This window comes from Myodes glareolus, chromosome 22 (assembly GCF_982192425.1).
Source record: "Myodes glareolus chromosome 22, mMyoGla1.1, whole genome shotgun sequence".
Lineage (NCBI taxonomy): Eukaryota > Metazoa > Chordata > Mammalia > Rodentia > Cricetidae > Myodes > Myodes glareolus.
The window spans coordinates 42,049,109-42,072,835 of NC_142047.1; the positions used below are offsets into that span (position 1 = coordinate 42,049,109).

Genomic DNA, 23,727 nt, shown 5'->3' on the forward strand with positions numbered 1-23,727 from the left:
TCTGTCCTTTTGAAATGTGTTTTCGTTATTTTATTTGACCTAGGGAAAGCGACTACCTTAGCCTCTCTTTCCTCATTGTCCATCTCCTATTTCCAAACTTACCAAGTATGATTCCGTTAGAGAAGATGATAGAAAAATATTCATAAACTGTAGAAAGGGATCTGAGATTTGGAACAGATATCTTTATATTTCTTAAAGGTCTGAGAAGAATATCTGTTTTTTTAAATTAAAGTGAGCAAAGTAATATATCTAACAATATATTAACTTTTTAAATCATTAATTTTTCTTTTTATATATAAACTTATAAGTAGGTAGGCAATATAAAAGAAATATACAGTCCAGTTTTTTCTGTGTTTTCTTTTTATTTGTTTGAGACAAAGCCTTACTTTATAACCCAAGCTAGATTGTAACTTGTAACAATCCTCCTGCCTCAGCTTCCCGTGTGCTGGGATAATAGGCATGAGCCACCATACCTGGCTTCTGTGTATAATTAAGCCAATAAAATGAATATATATCAAGGAAAATGTATGATGTAGAATAAGCAAGATATACAAATAATGTCATTAAATAACACGAGACAATGAAATGCAACACAACTTGTTTTGACTGGAACATGCTAGTTACAGCTACATCCTCTACCTGGAAAAATGGCCTAAATGAGATCATTCCCAATATCATACAGAGAAATTATGCTATAAGTAAACTAAGATAATTTGCAAAATAATAATAGTAAGGAGAATATCAATAATGAAAGGATGAATGTTTATTAAAGCACATTGTTATTATTGCCTTAAAACATAATAGATAACTAGGAAGAAAACTTGTCATCAAGTCAATTATATATTTAAAGGTGTCAATAGTACAGATAGGACATTAGAAATGCAGAATGAGGGCCAGCAAGATGGCTCATCAGGTGATAGTACTTGTTGCGAAGGCTGGTGACCTGAGTTTGAGCCTCAGGGTCCACGTGCTGAAAGGGGAGAACAGATTTCTTTAGGTTTCTTCTCACCTCTACATGTATATCAGGGTAAATGTCTACCCACAGTCACACATCTCTCTCTCTGTCTCTCTCTGTCTCTCTCTGTCTTCTCTCTCTCTGTCTCTCTGTCTCTCTGTCTCTCTGTCTCTCTCTCTGTCTCTCTTTCTCTCTCTCTCACACACACATACACAATAAATGTAAAAACATATGCTATGAAACATTAATCAGTCAAGATAGACCTTGAGAAGTTGTAGCCTACTAGAAAAGTCAGTAACTTTTAATAGGTTCTAGATGACTAATTAAATAGGCTAAACTATTCATATACAGAGAAATCATAAGTAGAAGATGCAGGGCATTGTAAAACTGAACATATAATACCAGAACAAGCTTTCCTTTCTACACAATAGAACTAAATTTGAACACTATCGGTCAAAATGTAAAAATATATACTATTTAGAAATCTGCATGAAAAATTGAATAAAGACAATAAAAGAAAGATGATGTAAGTGTACACATTAGAGATGTCCGCTTTGATTCACAGGCAGCTGTGATGTTGGGTTAGGATTGACATTCTGACAGGCTTTGATTGAATAGGCTTCATCTAGCCACAGATTCACTTAGATTTAAATAGCCATGAGGGACAGGCAACAGCATATCACGCTCAGCAGGAGCATAATGGCTATCTAGAGAGACTGCATCATTTCTAATTGTTCCAGTGACTTTATCTGAGATCAACACATTCACAGTTGACAAGTCCAGGTAGATGCAGCCACCATAGATGAAGAGAGCCCCCCTCTCTGATCCAGTAGCGCTGAGGCTGTTTTGCATGGGGAGCAATAGGACCCATCAAGGTTGAGTCGCTAACCTATATAATCTTTCTCTTTCTTTAGTTGGCAGCATCTCATGAAGGTCAGGTAGAAGACACTGATTCCAGGTTGTGTCTGTGGGCCCTGAATTTTCTCATAGCCCTGTTTTGATTCCCTGGAGACTGTCGGGGGGTGGGGAGCGTAAGCATTTGCAGTTTAAAAAGTATACCTAGGCAATTCCAGTTTGCAGACGAGCAGGGGGAAATCTGGGTCACTCGATACATTTCAGAACCAACACCAGATCCTTAATTCCATAAAAGCACAGCAGTAGGTGTAGAATCACCTGAGCCCTAGTGCACATCTGCACATTGCTTAAGTCAGTGTTGGGAGGACTTGCTGAAAGATGAAGACCAAGGAAATAACTATCTAACTGTTAACTCTGCCCTTCCAGTGGCAAAGACTGGGATTCTCTAATTTATAAAGCTAGGCTATTTGGTCCAGTGGCTTCCAACTACATGGTTACTTAGATTTAAAATCGAATTAATTAATATGAAAAAAATAGAAAATATGGCTGGGAAGATAGACAGAGATAGAGTGTGCTTAGTAGGAGGGAAGGCCTGGATTCAGTCCCAATTGCCTGAAAGTAATAACGAATGAGATTGCACTGGTTCATACAGGCTGCACTTAAAGCATTCCATAGCTGTGTTAGAACAGCTGCGCTAGTCTATAAATCAATTCAGTTATGGGATATTTCTATTACCACATAAAATTTCTTATGGGTCAGCAAAATGGCTCAATGGATAAGGACAATTGCCACAAAACTTCTGATGACACGAGTTCCATCCCTAGACCAACATGGTAGAAGATAACCAATTCCTACATGCTGTCTTCTGAGCTTCACAGGTACACTCTGCACATGTGTATGTGTGCATGTGTGTGTGTGTGCACGCATGTGTACAATGTAATAAAATTTCTCTCTTATTACACAGGTACAAACATTTGTAAAATTAATGACAAAAATAAAACCTTAATTTTCTATTTTTTAAGAAAGTGACAAAATTATAAATAGGCAACTTACAGAAAGAAAAAATAGCATGCAATTATTGAAAAGCTTCTTTGTCTTTATTTAAAATTGACACAATGCTTTCTGAAAGATTGGAATGTGTGACAATGTTTGACATTCCAAAATACTGTATTCTTCAATTTTAAAAAAGCATTTGGAGTAATAATTTGCTCTTGAACTACAGCATCAAGCTCATTGTGTTACATAGAGTGCAAATAAAATAACGGCAGCATGATATTATTGATTCCTAGCAGCAGATCATTAACTTATATAAGTCACATCACCTCCTCAAAAGTATATACTATGTGGTCATTAAAAGCAAGTGATGCAAGAATATATTGTCTAATTCCGGAGTGAATTCCAAGACCAATGCCACATTTGGAGGTGAGGTGTGACCTCATAGCACAGATGATTCTGAAGGAGCAAACAATTAGAGACCCAGAGACAGTCAGAGGAATGTATATTCATTCATTCAAAGAGTAAGTAAAAATTAAATTTATGAATAATTTCAGATGGAACAAAGCTAGTAGGAAGCAAAAGAAAGAAAAGAGATGGTGAGAAAAGAAATGATAGGAAGTCATAAAAGTTTTTAAGAGAAACAGCCACCATAAAGAGAATTAGTTTATTTGACTCTGAAGGCTGAGATGGACCTCAGTCTGCTGTCTACAAGCTGGAAAATCTGAGATGTTGGTGAAGGGATGCAGCCAGGAATCAGGTGATTAACTGCCCTAAGGCAGAAGAAGAGAAAGGGAGAGGTGGAGGAGGGCTGGAAAAGGAGGGAGAGGATGAGAAACATGTTGTAAATTCAGCATTCTCTTTTTCCTTTTGTTCTGGTTCTCAGCAAGTTGAATGAAGCACACCTCCTTACAATCGTATGACTGATCTGGACTCTGACTTGACTGACACCCAGATGCTGATTTTGCTTGAAAACCCTTCCTGAAGGAATCCTCTGACAGTTTCCCTAGCAACCACTGGATTAAAATCCCCCCCCCCACACACATAGCTCCTGTGTTGGTCCCCAGCTAGTGAAAGTTCTGGAAGAGTCTGGAGGGAGGGCTTAATGGGAGGAAGTAGGTCCCTCAGGGTGTACTCATGTTCCAGCTCTCTCTACTTCTTGTCTTCCATGAAGTAGGCAGCATCTACCCTGAAGTTTTGTCTCCTCAGAGAGCCAGAAACATGGCGCCAAGTGTCTGTGCGCAGAAGTCTCTGAAACTATGAGCAAAATACATCTTTCATCCTTTAAGGGCGTTCTTTCATGTAGTTGGCTATAGCAATGACAAGACTAATAAACATAACTACGGATGTTCTTTTGGTTTGTTTGCCATTGTACAGCAGTTCCTGGTAGTAAAGAATGACCAAAATGAACTTTTATAGACTAGTTCCCCTTATTTATTCTGCTAACCCTTCACACATACACACTCACTTGCTTACATGACGGCTGGGTGGCATGCCTGTACATAGCAGGTTGTCTAAGCTTTGACTCTATTATGACAGAGTAGGGAGAAGTAAAAGCATTCGTTCTGGTCCTACATTGTCCTGCGAGTCAGTGCCCAGTCAGGAAGCCAGAGATCACCCCAGGCATCCGAAACTGGGAAGTCATTATAGAAAATTGGTTACAGGTGATGGAAAAGCCAAGCTGCCAAGTATGAGATGGTGAGGGAACACTGAATTTCACATCAGCAGGAAGACGCTCCAAGGCCTGGAGCTATAGGCAGAATGAGAAGGCGGTGTTTCCAGAGCTGAGCCTAGCACTGCCTAGTTGGGATGTGAACTATGTCAAGGGCTGTGGAAGAGAGGGCCGTGAGGTAGGAGACAATCATCGGGGCTGGAATCTTGTAAAGATTTGGTGGCTACTGACAAACTGACTGAGGCACATCAAGAGTGAAATATACTAGTTCCTTCTACCAGCAGGTGTGTTCTGTTGCTCTGATCTCCCCTCCCCCACCCCATGACTCCCAGTCTCTGTGATCGTCATAGAAAGAATCCACATATGGTGAAGAGTTTGGTGTAGAGGGTAAGTAGAGTTTGCTGTGAGTTGGGCTGCACAAGAGGTGAGAAGGTACAGTTGATAGCTATACCTGTAATGGTGGTATTGGGGGTTGTTAATGGTCCTTTTATTAGGAGGTGAAGGAGCACCATCAGATCCTCACCTGAGATTCCAGCCCCAGTCCCTCCTGCCTCCTGGCTGCACATGGTCTAGGCATGTAGCTGAGTATGTAGAATGGAAGATCAGACAGCTTTTAAGAAGAGGTCATACATGTAGGTATGGGAGCTTCCAGTGCCATGGCTGCTTTTGAGCTATGCATGCTCTTGTGTGGAATTCCTCACTTGTTCTCCCATGAGCAAGCCCAATAAATACACCAGTTCACTAGACTGGACTTGAGTAGAGTCTGTCATCTGTCCTCAGTGCCTTGCCCGGAGGGAATAGATGATTCCTCCTCAGCATCTATCTATGTATAAAGAGAGAAGATCCACATTTTGATACTGAAGAAGCTGAGATTTAAGATCGTCAACCCCACCTGAACTCTTTGTTATTAATTAAATTTATTCATTTAATTTAGATATCAATCGCGGTTTCCCCTCCCTCCACTTCTCCCTTTCTTCACCCATTCCTTTCCTTCACCTCCTCTCTGCACCCACCCCCAGAATCCACTCCTCCTCTGTTTCTGTTCAGAAAGAGGCAGGCCTCCCATGGGTATCAACAAAGTATGTCATATAAAGTTACAGTAGAACTAAGCACATCCCTTTTTATTAATACTGGCCAAGGCAACCCAGTATGAGGTATACGTTCCCGAGAGTCAAAGCAATAGGAACAGCCCCTGTTGCCATTGTTAGGAGTCCCACAGGTAGACAAATTTACACAACTGTCATATATATGTAGAGGGTCTAGGTTAATAACATGTAAGCTCCCTGTCTGTTGGTCCAGATTCTATGAACTCTTATGAACCAAGGTTAATTATTTCAATGGGTTGTTTTATGATGTCCTTGACCCCCTGACTCATATAATCCTTCTTTCTCTTCAGCAGGATTCCCTGACCTCTGCCCAATGCTTGGCTGTGGGTCCCTGTATCTGTTTTCATCAGTTACTGGATGAAAGCTCTTTGGTATCAACTGGGGTAGTCACTAGTCTATGAATATAGCAGAATATAGTTAGGCATCATTACAACGGCATTTTCTCTTTCTCCAGTTGTGCTGGGTTCAATACTAGCTAGGTCTCCAGGCCATCCAGCCTTCTCTTGATAACAGGTGGGCGGTAATAGTTTTCACTCAGTTCTCTCCCCTCCTGCTCATACTTATGAGCGTGCAGATCTGGCAAGAGAAGTCTTATTAATTTTTAGATTTTTATTCATTTTATTTTTCACATATGAGTGTTTTTACCTACATGTCTATATGTGCATCATGTGTTTATAGTGCCTATGGGGGGGTCAGAATAACATGATGATTCCCTTGGAACTGGAATTATGCATGGTTATAAATCACTATGTGGGTTCTGGGAACTAAACCTGGGTCCTCTGTAAGTAACAAGTGGTCTCAACTCCTGAGCCATCTCTCTAGCACCAAGAACAGTCGGTCAAAGTGTATAAGAAGGGGATCTTGGGGCTAGAGAGATGGGTCAGTAGTTAAGGGCTAATCTTCCATAGAACTGGAGAGCTATTCCTAGCACTCATGGCTTACAATCATCTATAACTCCAGTTCTAGGAAACCCAATGTCTCCTTTAGGCCTCTGTTAGCACTTGCACCCACATGCGCATAATCTCCCACCCATACACATAATCAATAATAAATCTTGAAAAAGAGGAACTCATGTAGAAGGGTCAATCATGGATGTAGGATAATTGTTTTTAGACACAAAGTCATGTAAGCAAGTCGATTATTATGAACTCTAATGCATCTGGTCCTTTGTTATTTATCAAGCTTTCATTGTGGTTCAAAGCCTTAATTTGTTTTCTATGTGGGGGAGTAGCATGGCTGTGCCTCATCAGACGCTTGGCACATGAGCTCCGGAACTCACTGCTGAGGACCAGGTGGAAGAGTATATATGTGGATTAACACACATCTGCTGTCACTTCTGGGTTGGGGTTGTCATATACTTTGGGTGTGCAAAGAGCAGCATGCGACTGGGTTTTATTGAACTGTTTCGCTTGGCAGACAGACTTAGAGGCTCTGTCCAACTGCAATCCTGGCATGTCCTAGCAACAGCTTCCTTGAGCACTGTAGCTCAGGTCTCAAATGCTTAATGCCAGCTCAACAAGCATTCACCAAAGTTTGCTGTACTCCTAAACTTCTTGTCTGGGTCTTTAATGACGTCTAAGGCAGATTCGCCAGACAAGCTTTGACTCACCCTTATAGCCCAGGGCTTCCCAGTCTCAGTGAAGCCACTAACTTGTCAAAGCTGCTCCCCACCATTACTTTTCCAATAGTCTCAAAACTCTCTCTGGAGTCTTATTTGTTTCCAGTGACATCTGTAATAGTGTCACTTCCATTTCCAGGAAGTCCCTCTAGGTTTTATTGCATGCTTTCTATAACCTGCATCAACTGTATTTCAGACTCATGCATATATATTTTTCAGTCCGTTTCTCTCCCCTTAGACACTGGTCTTTGTTCCAAATTAGCCCCTTGACATAACTAAGTGCCCAAATACTACTGGCTAAAATTCAGACTTTGCATCTGCCTTTATTAAAAAAAAAGTACACTCATGTCTTAATTAAAGCTGTTGATCCCTCGGAGAATGTCAGTCTGTGCTTATTGCCAATGTGAGTTAGGACAGACCTGGAAAGTTCCCTTGTAGGACAAACATGGGGAAAAAAAAATCTCTGTTATTACTTACTGCATATCCAAAACCTGGTGGTATACCTGGCCAGCTTATCAATTGGAGATCTGTGTTTACATTGAGACAAGCTATTTGCATAATATCATAAGAACCATGACATGCACAACTTGACTGTCCCCACCCACACTTCCCATTGCCTTTGTGCTTCACACTCTGGGACTGATGTTGTCTAAAATTATCTCTTTATATTATGGTGTGAGTCTTAGGACTTTGACCAGCATTTATGAACAATAATCCTTTGGATGACCGAGAAGACTATGTGTTACAAAAACGTCAAGCATGAGTGAGGGCCTTTATCCAGGAGCAACTGTGGCTGTGAAAGGGGGAAAAAAAATCAAGCGTCACAAAAATATGAGGACACAGTCCGTGGAGTGGAGTCTATAAATCAGAAACACATGCTGCAGAGAAATTGGGTCTGACTTCTGCTCTGCAAATGAAATTTCTATTTGGCTTTGAACCCTCATCTTCCATTCTGTGTCTCTTATTGTTATTAATCTCTGGAACGGAGAGCGTCTCCCGTTTAGAGCCTTGAATATTTTAAGTACTTAATAATAGAATTCCTCTTCTATAAGAAAGAGAAGAGAAAAATTGCTGGGGCAATGAGAAAGCTATCCTCCGGGACTCATAGCTTTATTAGACTATGTCAGAGTCATCATGAGTGGAGGGCAGGCTGGGAATATCAGCTTCAGGAGGTTAAAATGAAGCCCCAAATCCTGTATTTATTTTATCAAGTTTTTGGAAAGTGGTGAAAAATCATCCCAAGAACTACAATGCTATTATTTCAATAACAGCATTGTCTTTCTACCAAGAAATAATAATAAAGAAACCAATTCAATATGTCACTTTGGAAATTGATTTTAAAACCTGAGATTAGAATAAATATATGAATTAATTGAGTTTGCGGTGACATTTGCGCTCTCTTTGTAAAGCTTCGTGTCAAAGATGACAGGCAAATATTGAAATTCATCCACACTGGGAGAAAATTCTTCCGTTGCGTCTCCCTGCTCTTGTGAAATCAAACCTCTCATGTAGATACACACGGATGATGAGTTTCCCTGTGACTCTTTTTTATTTGCACTTTTCAAAACTTCTTAACCTTTCATTATGTTGCTCAAACCTGAACTGAATCAAGTGTAAACTTGACTCTGGCATATTTTCTAAGCCCCCTCTCCCCCACCCCCTTCATCTCAGCAAGGAGCAACAGTTTTGAGTGATTTGAAAGACCTATGTCCTAGCTTGCTTTCTATTTCTGTGATGAGACAGCGTGACCAAAGGAACCTTGGGAGAAGAAAGGGTTTGTTTCAGTCTAAAGTGTTTAGTTCATCATCCAGACAAGTCAGAGCAGGAACTCCTGGAGGCAGGAACTGATGCTGAGGCCATAGAGGAATGCTGCTTAGTGGCTTGCTCCTCATGGTTTGCTTAGCCTGCCTTTTTATTTCCAAGACAGGGTTTCTCTGTGTAACAGCCATAGCCTTGGCTATCTGGTAACTCTCTCTATAGACCAGGCTGACCTCAAACTTACAGAGATCTGCTTGTCTCTGCCTCCCGAGTGCTGGGATTAAAGGCATGTGCCATCAATGCCCAGTTATAGCCTGCTTTCTTAAAGGACCCAGAACCACTAGCCCAGGCATGGAACTGCGTAAAGTGAGTTGGGTCCTCCCACATCAATCTTCTATCATCAGTCAAGAGAATGTATCATAGGCTTGCCTATAGGCCAATATGCTGAGGACATTTTCTCAGTTGAGAGTTCCTTTTCTAAAATGACATTAACTTGTAGTACATTGACCTATACCTAGCCCACAGGAGGTATGTATATGTCTGGGAAATATATTCCTGTGTCTCTTCCAACTTAAAGATTGCATAGCGTTCTACATTAGAATCTTCTGTTCTTCTGGAAATCTGTGTGGCTTGACATGGTCTACTCTGACATAAAACAGTTATCTCATGTCTCTCCTTCAGGAAAAGTAGTTCCTGGGCACCATACTCTTCCTCTCCTTGGCCCTCTCTCTTCTCAATCCTCCCCTCCTCTCTCATATTCTCCTCCCTGGAGTTCACTGTACCTGGGGCCTGGATTGGCAATATGACCAGATCTGATGATCTGGGGTAGAGTAGCCAAAGCCATCAGTTGTGTTTTCTCACCTACAGGCATGGGAACTGGCGTTATGAGACTAGTAAGCCTCTTCAGGTGCCTGTGCCAAGGGTTACTTCGGTCATTAGGATGCCAGATCAAGGCCTAGTCAGAGTAAAGAAGCTAAGGGAAAAAAGCAAACAAATGCATGAACAAACAAACACAAAACGAGTAAGAGCTGTAAGGAAGAGGGTGGCTGTTAAGGATGCCATCTCTGTGTTTGGGCATATGCAGGACAGATGCATCGTCTTACAGCTCAGGACAATTGCTCTTATTTCCTCTGTAGCAATGCACACACAAAAGAACATTGTAAAAATTCGATACAAATGACAGCGATGATGAGAGAAGAATGAAGTAAAAGGGAGGTAAAGCAAGAGGGAAAGAGAACAAAGGAGGAGAGAGAGCTGGAGAGAGGGCTCGGTGCATAAAGCATTTGACGTGTAAACTCTGGGACCCGAATTAGAATTCCCAGAACACACATAAGCCAGGTGCAGCAGCCTGTGTCTGGAATGTTGGTGTTCCCGTGTTGAGCTGGGCTGTGGAGCCAGGGGAATCACTCTGTCCACAGGCCGGCCTGGAGCATGCAGCAGAAAATGATGGAGAAGAGATCCTGTCTTGGACAAGGAAGAAGGTGGGGGTGACATGTGACGCTGTCCTCCTACCTTCATACCTGTGCTGTGGCCCACATGCACCCTAAACACACACACACACACACACACACACACACACACACACACACACACGCACATAGACACAGTTAATAAACATAGCAGGAAGGAGGGATGGAAGGAAGAGAGAGGAAGGAGGGAGGGAGGCAAGGAAAGGGGACAGAGGGAAAGAGAAAACATCAGCCCAATTAAATACAACCCTCTACTGCAGTGGTTCTCAGCCTTCCTAATGCTGTGACCTTTTAATGCAGTTCCTCGCATTGTGGTGACCCCCAACCATAAAGTTGTTTTCGCTGCTACTTCATAACTGTAATTTTACTACTGTGATGAATCACAGTGTAAATATCTGGTATGAAGGATGGTCTTCGGCGACCCCTGTGAAAAGGTTGTCCAAACCCCACAGGGGTCGTGAGTCACAGCGTGAAAAGCATTGTTCTACTGCCTGTAAATTTAAGAAGCCATTTGAGGCTATCAGCAGTGTAGCCGAAAGATGGGAGTAACCAACTCATAGGGGTTTGGAAGGGAACCCCAGTACAGAATTGTGGAGACAGCCAATGCCCTTCTCAGACCTTTGTCTGTGTGTCAAGCCTGGGTGGGAGGTTGGAAAACAGTTACAGAGGGCTTGGATGGGGAACTTGGATCCAGGTCACACTGTTTCTAAGGAGAGACACAGTTTCCCATGAAAAAGTCAGGTCAGGTTGAGCATCCCTCTACTGAAAGGGACCTTCATGTGCAAAATAGTCTAAGGAAATGTAATACTGCTGTCTGCTTTAAACAGAGTCTGATGGCTATGTGTGCCCAGCTCAAGTTGGGGGCCCCTGATAGACCCTGTGTACACTGCCAGATACAACATAGTCAGCCTATAGGCAAGCATGCAGGGAGATGCTTACTAGGCTTAGGGTTCAAACACACAGTGACATTGTATTTGCAGGATCCGGACATGTGTGAACTGTTAAGAGCATTAGGAAAGGAAAGAGTCAGCACTGTTCATGGAAGAAACAAGAAGTGGGGAGAGAGGAGAAGGGAGGGGAAGGGGATAGGAAGAAGGAGAAGGAGAAGGAGAGAAATTCATTTCAAAGATATTTAAAGGCTTGCTTCATGTAACCGTGGAAGCTTGGTCAGCCTAGAATCTGTAGACTGACTAGCAGGCTAGAATCCAGGATCCAGGGTGCAGGGTTGCACAGCATAACTCTTTCCTCTTCCAAACAGGTCAGACTTAGTTTCCATTTAGGACTTCAGCTGCTTAGAAGAGGCCCACCCACACACTAATGGGCAGTTTGCATTATCCCTGGTCTATTTGACTGAATGTGTGGGCACCATGGTCTAGTTACGCTGACTCATCACATTAACTGTTGCAAAGGTAGAGGCATCTGAGGAAGAGTAGAGCTACGAGCCATGAAAAACACAAACAATTTGAGGCAGTTGAAAGAATCTAGTCATCTGCCTGAAACATTTTGTTTCAAAAACTGGACAATCAGGGCAATGTCCCCAGGTGTGGACAAGGGCCTTCTAAAGGGGAATATATTTGTTTTCTTCCAGCTCTGACAAAATATCCAACGGGAGTGACTGGAGTGGGAAGCTTTATTTTGGTTCACCCTCTCCGGGAACATTCCATCATGGTGGGAGAAGGAACCGTGCTGGGGTGTGAGGCAACTGGCTAATGCTGCATCCGCAGTCAGGAAGCAGGGAGAGACAAATGCTGTGGCTCAGTAGGCTTTCTCCTTCGTGTTCAGCGCTTTTCACCAGCCCTTAGAATGGTGCCATCCACATTTAGGGTAGGTCTTTCCACCTCACTTAATCCAGCCCTGGGAACTTCCCCAGAGACATAACTGCATAGAGATGTGTTTCTAGGGTGATTCTAAACCCATCAAGTTGACTGGGGAGACTGGCCATGATTAGGAGTTGCATGGTGGTTGGATCAGTGTGCTAGGGGTCATGCCCAAGGACATTTCTACAGCAAATGGAGAAGATGATTACAAGTGTGAGGATGTAGAGAGGGCCCTGATAAGGATGGGCAGAACTACAAATATTCATCACACAAAAAAATGGATTTTCTCTCATTCTTTTCTCTCGTTGATTTATTGTCCTAAGAACAAAAAGACAGATGACCCATTAAAATGCTGAGTTCATAGGAATCCACCATGTGGGGAAAGCTTATAAACTTTCTGTGGGGTCTGAAAGAGTTAATTTGCTTTTTGGAGAAATGGATTCCCTTTGCTTGTGGTGTCATCCAAAACCTTCTGGGGAGTGCTGTCTCATTAGTTCCATCTTAGAGATGAAGCTGAAGGCGCCAGGTGTTGAGCGCCTCTAGTGGTTGCCAACTGAGAACGGGTGCAGTTTAGATCAGCACAGCCCAGGCTGCTGCAATCCAGAGCTCTAATGCATTCCCATGCAGTGACTATCCTAATGGATTCCTAGGTTTAACACACGATGAGTGTCCAAGATGGCATCAAAAATCTGTTGATGTACCCAGTGTCACTCCATTGGAGAAAAGTGATTTTCCCTCTCCCTGCAGGTATAAATGACAGTTCAGTTGCTGGTCTTTACCCCAGTGTATAGGTTTTCATTCACACATTCATTTTTAAATAAACTATAATAAGACAAAGCAAAAACTACCATACTGGAGTTAGACAAGACAAACCAACAGAGAGAAAAGAGCCGAAGAGAAGGCACAAGAATCAGAGACCCACTCATTTTGTACACTCAGGAATTCCATAGAAATATTAAACTGGAAGAAATATTATAAGTAGAGGCCCTGGTGCATACCTGTGCAGCCCTATACATGTTGCTTCAGTCTCTATGCATTTCAATGAGTTTTGCTTTTGTTGATTTAAAGGATCTGATTTTCTTGATGCCCTCCATCCACTCTGTCTCTTGATTACAGGTTTTTTTTTTTTCCCTTTTCTTTTTGGGTGGTATTTTATTTTGCTTTATTGCTTTTGAGGGGTTTTTATTGTTGTATTTGGGTTTTGCCTTGTTTTTTGAGAAAGAACTTAAATTGGGTGAGTCGGGAAGGGGAAAGAATCTGGCAGGACTTAGGGGAGGAAGAATATGATCAAAATATATTCAAATTTAAAGTTGGTTTTAAATTAAAAAATGTTGTTGAAAGGGAGGAGTCGGAGAAATGGATGCTCTGCAAAGGATGTGAGTACTGGGTATCTATCTCAGAAGAGGCAGCTGGGCTCCTTAGAAGCCAGGGCTGAACTGCTCTCCAGGGTGGCTCACAGGGCTCTCTGCAGGAGGCATGGCTCAGACCCAGTGTGACCATGTCCCTGCTCTCAAGGTCTATCAGAGTTCCACATGAAATGCAGTTTCTCATGACTTCTGATTCTGCAAAGTGTGTGATCAATGCCAGAGAGAGGAACAGATGGCTTCAGGTAAGGAGACACTAATCCTCAGATGCCTGTTTGTAGACCTGGGGAATGGAGCCATCTCTGTGTGGTTCAAGGTGTTTTCTATGTACAGGATTTAGGCTCCTGATTTGATTTGTAAGTCATTTGATTTGTAAGGCCTGACACAGACACAGGCATTTCTTTTCTTTTTTCTTTGTTTGTTATTTTGAGACAGGGTTTCTCTGTGTAATCCTGGCTGTAGACCAGGATGGTCTCCAACTAAGAAATCTGTCTGCCTCTGACTCCCAAGGGCTTGTATTAAAGGCGCAGGTCACCCTCACCCTAAAACTCATTTGATTTGTGACTTCTAATCATTTTTATATGTATTTATGTGTGCAAGCTGGTGTACATGTGTGTTCGGGAGCAGGAACACCTGTGTACAAATACATATGGAGGTCAGAAGTCAGCTTAGGGTGTCACCTTTAGGTGTTTTCACCTGGTTTTTGAGACAAGGTCCCTCAGTGGTCTGTAGCTTGCCATGTGGGCTAGGCTCCAGAGATGTTATTGTCTCTAGCTCTCTAAGCATGGTATTTCAAGTGAATATCCCCCCACTCTGGGCTTTATTTTATATGGTTTCTCATAGTTAGACAAACATTTTACCCACTGAGCCATCTCCTTAGACTCTGGCTTGTGACTTTGACAAGCCCTAGTATGGTTTGACTTCACGTTTCTCAACTATAAACCTGAGGACTCTGGTTATCTATGGTCTTTCAGTTCCCTCCAACTCTAAGACCATTCTATCAGTATTATAGGATCTAAATGAATCTGAGCCCCACTTCTTGGCGGCTAGCAGATCATTGCAACTCCTAGAATGGTGAGAGAGATGGGGAAAGATTTTAAGGGGGTCCCCAGAGACTTTCCCACATCACATCCTCAAAGGGAAAGAGATTAAGAACAGCTTCCACTGACTTCACCTCAATCATTTTAGTTTAGCAAGCTTTCCTCTCATTCTCATGTTCTCGTTTTCTATGCTGTTAACAATTCGAAGTTTCTTACTCCACCTTTTTTTTTTTTTCACTTCTAGGTTTAGTTGAGTCAATTCCTGAATATACCATGGTGTCCTACCCTTGCTATTCTCTTTTGTATGTTGCAGCCAAAACTCACACCCAAGCTAAGCAAAAGCTGTTTTGTCATTCATCTGAGACCCATCCACTAATCAGGTTTGCCTCCCAATGGAACCGCTGATTAACCCAACTGTGACACCGTCTTTTGTATAACTTTCCACTTCCTGCTTCTGATTTAGTTGCTGTGTGCACACATCAGTCTCAATCGCTCCTGACTGATCTTAGCTGCTTCTGACCAGGACAATGGTTCCCATCTTTTCTGTAAATTGACTCACACACGTGTAATATTCTGGCTTTCTGTTCTCTGCTTGAGTTAATGATATGTGAAGGATTTCTCTAGACGTAGTTTCAGATTTGAAAAGATACACTTACCTTGTAGATAATGGCCTGCATTCTGATGACCTTGGGGTGAGGTGCCTTTGACAAGGAGTCTATTTGTCTGCCTTGTGCAATGACAGTCACTCAGATGTTTGATATAGGATGTCACAAGTGTAAAGTGAAGGTTCTGTATATTTTTTTTGAGAAATTTATATTATCAAGTGAGACTCGAGTCTACTGCCATTTCACAAGATGCCACCAGTCCGTTATATTATGTTGGAAAATGTGTTCAAAATGGCTCTATGCTGATGTGATGCCCAAGTCAAAAGTGTGTGTGTGTGTGTGTGTGTGTGTGTGTGTGATCTGTCTGTATGTGCGTGTAGCAATCAAAGGACAGAATACAAATTTGAGAAAGAGGTGTGGTGGACAGAAAAGAGTTGGGGAGGAGGGGGGTATATATGGTCAAAATGCATTGTAATTTTATATGAAATTATCATAACATTTTAAAAAAGGCCCAGGGCATTTAAAGTTGGTCATCCATATTATAAATGATTTTATTTTGAATGGTATGATAACTACAGACTTTCAAATCCTAATACAAAAATTGGTTCTGATTGCAGATGGTGACAGATACTTATGCTTGACAAGGGAATTATATTTCTGTTATGAACATGCAAAACGTGTATATGTTTATAGACTCTGGGGCTCTTTGTATCATATAATAAATCTCAGTATCATAATGAAAACAATATTGGAAGGTACATTCCCACACTGTCCCTCAAATGCCACCATTAGTTTGAAATCACTGTTGTGCTTGAAAGAGAAGTGACAAATGGCTGTATTTCTGTATTTTCTCTTGGTTTTTCTATTTTTTTTAAATGTTCTCAATCATGGCAACAGAAGCAAGCAAAGTATAACCTAGATGCCTGAGCTAGAACTTTGATTGTGATCAGAAGGATCTTTCCTTCCAGTGAGAGCATTCTCCAACTATTGTTAGGAGAGGGAGGACTGCCACGGAACTGAAGAGACACTTGGAATCGAACGCTATGAACTTGAACCACCCATGGATATTTAAAGATTGTGATGTTGTCAGCAGTAGCCAAAGATGGCAGAATGAGCTCAGGAAGTCATGTGATAGGCTGTTTCTCCCACGCCACAAGCTTTAATGTGTGTATCTAAGGATGAGAGAAGAAAGCGATGGCTGTCATGGACTCTAAGTGGCCGCTGTCATCCTCTTATTGACCACCCTTGCGCTTTGCTTGTGTTGGTGTGCATCATAGCTGTGGGACACAGCTGTCCTACATTTCCTTCTATGCCATACTGTAACATGAGGGCCGGCTTGTTGGGGTATCTGTTCCCGCCCAGTTCCCCACAACCGGCAAATCCCAAAGAAAATCACTCACAAGACTCCATAAGATTATAAACTGATTGGCCCATTAGGTCAGGCTACTTATTAGTTCTTATGACTTATCTTAACCCATTATTCTGATCTATGTTAGCCACATGGCTCCGTACCTTTCTCAGCTGGGCAAGTTACATTCTGCCTCTTCGGTGGTCTGCACAGGAGTCTCAGAGGAACCTCCCTGCTTCCCAGAATTCTCCTGTTCTCATTGCATCGCCTCTACTTCCTGTCTGGTTTTCCCGCCTGGCCAATCAGCATTTTATTAAAATATGATTGACAGAATACAGACAATTCCCCCACACCATTTCTCTCTCTTTTTTTTTTTAAACAAAGGAAAATACCCATAGTCCATTTGTTGGGAATGTGGGCGTAGTATTTCAGGCTACTTCCTGCTGGTTGGGGGCGCTGATAATCTTATGGGGACCTAAAGAAAATTTAGAGTTATACTCATGTCCTGATTGGAGTATCCTGTGAGTCTTGATCATCTCAGGCAGCAGTCTTGAACCTGGTCTGGATGAAGAACTCTGTCATCTGAGCCATCTGTTCCTATCAGAGATTTCTCAGGAGGTCTCCCTTGGTCAAAGCTGATTTTTCTTAACTCTGAATAAATCCAGAGCCTCTCATTTTCTGTGGAAACAAAAGCAAAACCTCTTCTCCAAAGTAACATACCTTTTGACTTCAATTTTGAAGCCAGGGTATTTTCAAAATACCTGTCTTGGTTTAGTTCAGCAGCATTTATAAACAAAAGTCTTTTAGCAGGTGTTGCTCCTTCCTCAGCATTCAAACAATTCAAAGAGAGCATAATAACATACAGTATCAAGATTCTCTGTGTATTCTCCATCTTTATTTTAACCTCTATTTATTTTTATTTTTACTTTTACTTTTTGAGACAGGATCTCTGTATATTTTTGTATACTTTTCATCAGGTAATCTGGATTCTTAAATCTAACAACTCTAGTGGATGAGTTGTCCATTTTTTGGTGAGCTGACATTGCTTAAAGTTTGGAAGTCTTTGGGGGACATTAGCGCAGATGCACCTGGCATATCTTTAAGTCTCCGACTGAAGAGAGACTTGGAGAGGTACAGTTCTTCCCAGAAGTGGCTGTAAGGACAATTTTCAAGTCCTCCAGGTGAAAAGAGAATGAATGCCGCCGAAGATAGCAGAGGAATCACACTGAATGGGCTTCGGATGTGTGCTTACATCTTTGCTCACTTACATTGTTTAAGTAAATGGAGACAAGACCAAGAAAACATTTAACAATTTACTTTTTAAAACATTTGTGTGTTAGTTTGTTTATTATTCAGTGTAGGTGGTTGTTTTGCCTGCATGTATGTCTGTATGTGCACCATTCCAAAGGTCAGAAGTAGGTGTTCAAGGCTCTGGTGCTCAAGTTATAGGTGGTTGTGAGCTGCCATGTGGTTATTGGAAACTGAACCCAGGCCCTCTGCAAGAGCATCAAGTGCTCTTTACCTCTGACCCATCTTTCCATCCCAGTGATCTTGGAAATTTATGCTCGCCTGATTTTTGTTTCTCTGTGTAACAGCTGTAGCTTTCCTGGAACTAACTCTTTGCTCTCCTGATTTCAATAACATTGCCAACATTTTAATGCTTGCATGTCTGCTTTGGAGCAATGACTAAGCCACACAGGATGATAAGGATACTACAGAGACAATATTAAACATTCATTACTATATGGGCATTGTGCTTTTGTTTAAAGAGAAATCCCCATCCTTTAAGTACATATATGGAGATATTTATGAGTGGAATTATGTGATGACTGTGACTGAATTTAACCTAATCTGTTAGAAAAGGTGATAAACTAAGTTGGTATATGACTACAAGTGAAGTAAGATTGGCCATTAGTTAACAGTCTTTGAAGCTGGTTGTAGGTGAGTTTCTTATTTTTCTCCTCCCTGCTTAGTATAGATATTTGAAAATATCCACAATAAAAACACTGAATGGCAGATATATTTTTTTCTCCTTTTGAAATTTTTAGTAACTGAAATTCCCCATCTGACACGGTACAGTTTTACTTTCAGTAAGTTAAGGTGGACATTAATGAGCACCGTGAGGACCAAGTGGAAGAAAAGTATTGATTGATGTGAAATGAGTTGCCTCACCAGGGATGGAGGTGGCTGTCCAGATGCAAGGCAGGGGCCAGGTGTTACTCTAAAGGCAAGGCAGGTTGGCATTGATGAAGTGTAGGGAGGCTTGTTGGGACTGAGAAACAGAAAAGACGGAATTTAAGTGAGTAAAATGGAAGTGAGAGAAATGACTTGGTTGGATCTTTTTACTCCTTTCCCAGACCAAAGCAATTCCCTGACTCCATTTCCCCATGGTTTGGGTTGTGAAGCTGATTTGTTTGTCATTTTCCTGCATTTGGATAGAGTAGGGTGGAGATGCCACGAGGAGGTTAACGTCTCTGTTACCCACCTTAAAAATGGAGAACTCCTCACTCCTCTTGGAGGGTGCTCCAGAAGAGGGTTAGGAGAGACCATGTGCTTCAGTCACGAATTTCCACTGAAGAACCTCCTTATTGACCTTCGTCCTGGCTTGAGCACATATGTTTGTTCTCTGGCCCCCATGACAACACACTTTCAAGTAAGATATTATATTTATTTTTATATTTACACTTTACCAACATCTAGATTCATAGTCATCTCTACCTACCAAATATCTAACACTAAGTAAAAGTAGAAAACAAGAGAAAGGAAAGCACACCTCTCAGAGGATGAGTGACGTCTGAAGTGTGTGCTTAAGGTTTCAAAAAAAAATCAATCACTGACAGGCAGCTTCAGGCAGCTTTAATATAAAATGTCCTAGGATCATAAATATCCTGAATGTATTCATATGCATGACTCTGACACCTGGCAGGTGCAACTTATAAAGCGTGAAACAGTCTACATGTGGGCAGCTTAATTATAAATCTTTAAAGACCCATGTTTGTCATATCCTAGTGCAGTTTTATAATGTGTTTTGTTGATGTGCCTTGATGCTTGCTTCAGTTGTTGCAGAGTGAGTGAAAGCTGCGGTTTGTGCTGGGCATTGCTGATTCTCGTTACATCTGGTACCTAGGCTTTGCAACATCTCCGGAAAGAATGAGTTATCAAATACAGAACATTACGGTTGCCTGGGGCAAGTGAGTGCTTTTTAAGGTTTGGGACATCTCTGTAATGACCAAGAAAAATAGCCTGGACATTTATTTTGGGGGGTTACAAATAACTTGTAGCTAGTAGGTGTATTCAAAAAGGCAGAATCTGTGCATGATAAAGATAAGCTGTAATTTACTCTTTGTCTAAAATCTACTCTTTGGCCACTAGTTCTTGTTTATTCTTTCCACAACTTTGCAATTGGTTTAGAAAACCAGCCTCAAGCAAAATAGTACAGTTAGCAATTTGTTTATTCTCAGAAACTATCTGGTATCTTCTTAAATATAGACTTTTTTTTTCCATTTTGGAAAATTTAAGTTGTGTTTGCTGTCGGAAGTTAGAAAACCTACAATTGAAAATGCAAGTTCCCAAAGGGTATTTTTTTTCTTGATTGCTCTCATTTGGAGAGTCTATCTTGGTTTGAAAAATATAATAGATGCACAGGAAATACTTGGACATAATAAATGGGCATGAATAATTAGCATTATGATAAAGATGTTTGCATCCTTGATATTGGAACCTGTGAGGAAGCTACTTTACATGGTAAAGGGGAAAGGAGCACTGCAGATGGAAAGCGGGTTGATAACCATCAGTGTTGGGGCAAGAACGAAGCATGTAAGATAGACCAAGAGAAGAAGGTGAAAGAGATAAGGGGACCAAGAATGTTTCTCCATGCTGCCAGGAAGAGGCTGGAAGTTGGTGACACTCTTTTGCCTCTACTACAGATAGGAAAGGGCATGGACATCCTGCAGAATCTTTCAGAAGAAATGTAGCCCAAAGACAGCTTGGTTTAATCTAATTTTTTGGTGTACATTTGTGTATGTGCACATGTACTCACATGGATTGTGTGCACATGCATATATGTGCATGTGGAGGTCATTGATTGGTGTTAAGCATCTTCGTCTATTACTCTTCATCCTATTCTTGAGACACAGTCTATCATTGGACTGGAGCTCACTCTCACTAGTTGGCTGCATTGGTCCACTGATGAACTATAGGATCCCTCTGTGTCCATGCCCCTGTACTGGGGTTACAGAAGCAGGCCTCTGTGCCTGAAATTTTATATGGGTGCTGGGGATCGTAACTTAGGTCCTCATGCATGCAAGGCAGGCACTTCACCAACTGAGCCATCGACCTGGCCTGGAATATGGATTTTATCTGACCTTCAACTTAGGTCAGATGTTTGACCTAGAGAATCATCAGATAATTCACTCGTCCTTTCTTAAACCACAGACTTTGGTATTCTAGGAAAGGCACATTGAAGTCTTTGGAAACATCACCCACTCCCTGACATTTATAGTCTGGTAAGTGGTGTCACAAATTTTAAAATCCATTAAGATATCCAATGATGAGTGTTCTGTGTCAACATCAAACGTCACAATGAGGAATGGAACGGAAATTTCCAGAGAAGCCCCAGCCTTCAATTTTCACTGTATAATTTGGCAGCTGCTCATAAAATTGATTGATCGACTTGGTACATCCTTTGGAACCAATAGTATATCTTGCCTTAGGACAAAAATAATTGATTTTTATCTCACCATTTTGTTGTTTTCCAGTGCGAGATAAATTAGTATTTTATGTATTTATAAATCACACAGTAAGTAATATTTCTATATTTCCAAACGTTTAATCATCAGACTTCGTGACGAAATAGAGTGAGATCAGTTTTACGGCACCGGAGAACGCCAACCGCCTCCTGAAACTTTGGAATTAATGTTCATGAAATAATCTAGCAATGAAGTCATGAAAATTAATGTTGTTTTAAAAATCATTGAACACAGACAAGATCTTGATTGCGTTTTGTCAGCCGACATGATTTAATAGTAGTTTAGACACAGATGACTGTGTTGTCTTAAGGATGAAATAGGATCATCTGGACTGTCCGAACACTGCCTTGTCGATGTAGGCTGTACTCAGTAAATATGAAGCAATCGACCTTGGAAAAGCTATTGTTTTCTTAATCATTTTTTACTTGCAATTTTATGATTGACATGTAATGTCTGAACCTATTTATGAAGTACCATGTGATACTTTGATTCTTACTTGCTTTGGGTAATGATCAACTATGAGAACACATCCATCACCTTCAAGTTTAATCATTTCTTTCCTTCTGCTATCACTGTATGCACATGGAAGGTTAGATCTGTGCTCTTTGCCCTTAATTTCTGGACTATTAAAAATGATTTTAGAATGTATGTTAATTTTCCCCAAACTCAAAATTGCATTGGTAGCCATCATTAACAGATATCTGCTTCAGTAAAGAGCGTGGCATTTTACTATCAGTCACTCTTTGAGTGGATATTTATTCTAAAAGTCCCCTTAAATGGCGGTGGATAGCAATTACTTCCCAAGTTCCCACTCTGTAGCTTTAGCTAAATCAGCATCTTTTGGTGTCAGAAACATTACTGAGACATTTACCCGGAGAGGTCATTACAACATTGCCATTCATTTTCTCCATCCTCAGAAAGGCAGTGGCCCCGTGGACAGCTTAGGGATTCCCTCTACTTAGCAGTCAGCGTTTCTTCAAGCATTGGTGTAATAACCAAAACGAGGAATACAAGAATTTTCCTCTGCACCCCAGAATTCCATTCTTCCCTGTCTGCAGAGTGATGGAGTGGTTATGAAATCTTCAGAAATGTGCATCTAGTGAACCCCTGATTTCATGAGTTTGAGGAAGATGAAGGAAATAGCATACATTTCTAGCATTTTCAGAAACATGTCACTCTTTGTTCTGAAGACCAAATGAATGTAAAGCCGGCAGGATACCTGAGCATTATCTCCCATCTCACATGACAGGCTGCGTTGCAATGTTGCTTTCATGTAGTAACACCACTTCTCTGCTCGACAATTAATTAACCTATGGCTTTTTGCCCTTCTGGATCAAGAGATCAAGAGATGCCTGTGATATTTTTTTCAGAATTTACATTTCTCACCTAAGCTTAACCTAACAGAAACTTTACCTTGAGTTCCAAGTCCCGGTCTATAAGTCCGCCTTACTTCCTCTGCCTCCAGTGTCGATCCATTCGTTTTGTACGTCATCTTGTGTTGCATGAGTTGATCGATGTTCTTACAGCAATTTTTAGGAACAACTGGGAGGTAACCCCAACAACAAGAAATATGTTACAATTATATTCATAACATTATATATGTGTTTGTAAGCCAAACAATAGGAAAACATGTTTCATGTATACTCATAAAACTACATACGTGTATGTAAGCCCAAATAGTAATGTATCAGATATAATCTGATATATATAATATATAACATAATTTGATTTCATATATAATCAAAGAGAGGAATGCACAAAAGATGTTGTCACTGATGTGACGAACGAAAAGGGATATTGCTAGATATCAGAAAAACTCGCACGTTAGGAAATTAGTGTGCAGTTAAGGGAACCATGAATGCTCATGTCAGACATTGTAAACTGGAAGATTGAGACTGCATAGACAGCTGACGTGTCCTGACTCATGCAGACACTCCCCTAAATCCTCTCGAGACTCCTCATTGTGTGTGCTGTTTGTAGTTACAACTGAAGCCGACGTCAAGGTGTTTCTTCTGCAGTATTGATTGCAGCTTTTTCCCTAGCCAGAGCTTCAGCTGTCCTCCTGATGTCAGCGTGAAGACCTCTTCTGGCCTTCTTTATTCTTTTCACATAGCACCCCCAACTCACACGTTTTAGTTTGCCTCCAGCAGATGCAGAAACTGAGACAAGAATTTGAATGGAAGATCATGATATTTGATAGTAATAATTTGAGCTGAAGGGAAAGAGACAAAACAGATGATATTTAGGCTGAAATGTGGGCAACTGGACCTTAGTTCTGTTGTGGAATTCTGGAAGGCTCTATCCTTCCCAAGTGTTATGTCATCGTCCACCGTGAAGGAAAACAGAGCTGGGAACTTCTCATCCACGATCTCTGGGAAG

At 41.2% G+C, this 23,727-nt stretch overlaps 1 protein-coding gene and 1 long non-coding RNA gene across 2 annotated transcripts in view; one reads left to right on the top strand and one right to left on the bottom strand.

Moving 5' to 3' along the window:
- Cntnap4 (contactin associated protein family member 4) overlaps window positions 1–23,727 on the top strand; it is a 298,020-nt gene that overhangs the window by 96,520 nt on the left and 177,773 nt on the right. The gene's annotated exons all lie outside the window — the stretch shown is intronic.
- Window positions 12,522–23,600, bottom strand: LOC125402508 (uncharacterized). Its single transcript, XR_007232645.3, has 3 exons — window positions 23,476–23,600; window positions 22,762–22,890; window positions 12,522–12,984 (listed from the first exon to the last, which is right to left on the bottom strand). It is a non-coding gene; the product is annotated as an uncharacterized LOC125402508 (long non-coding RNA).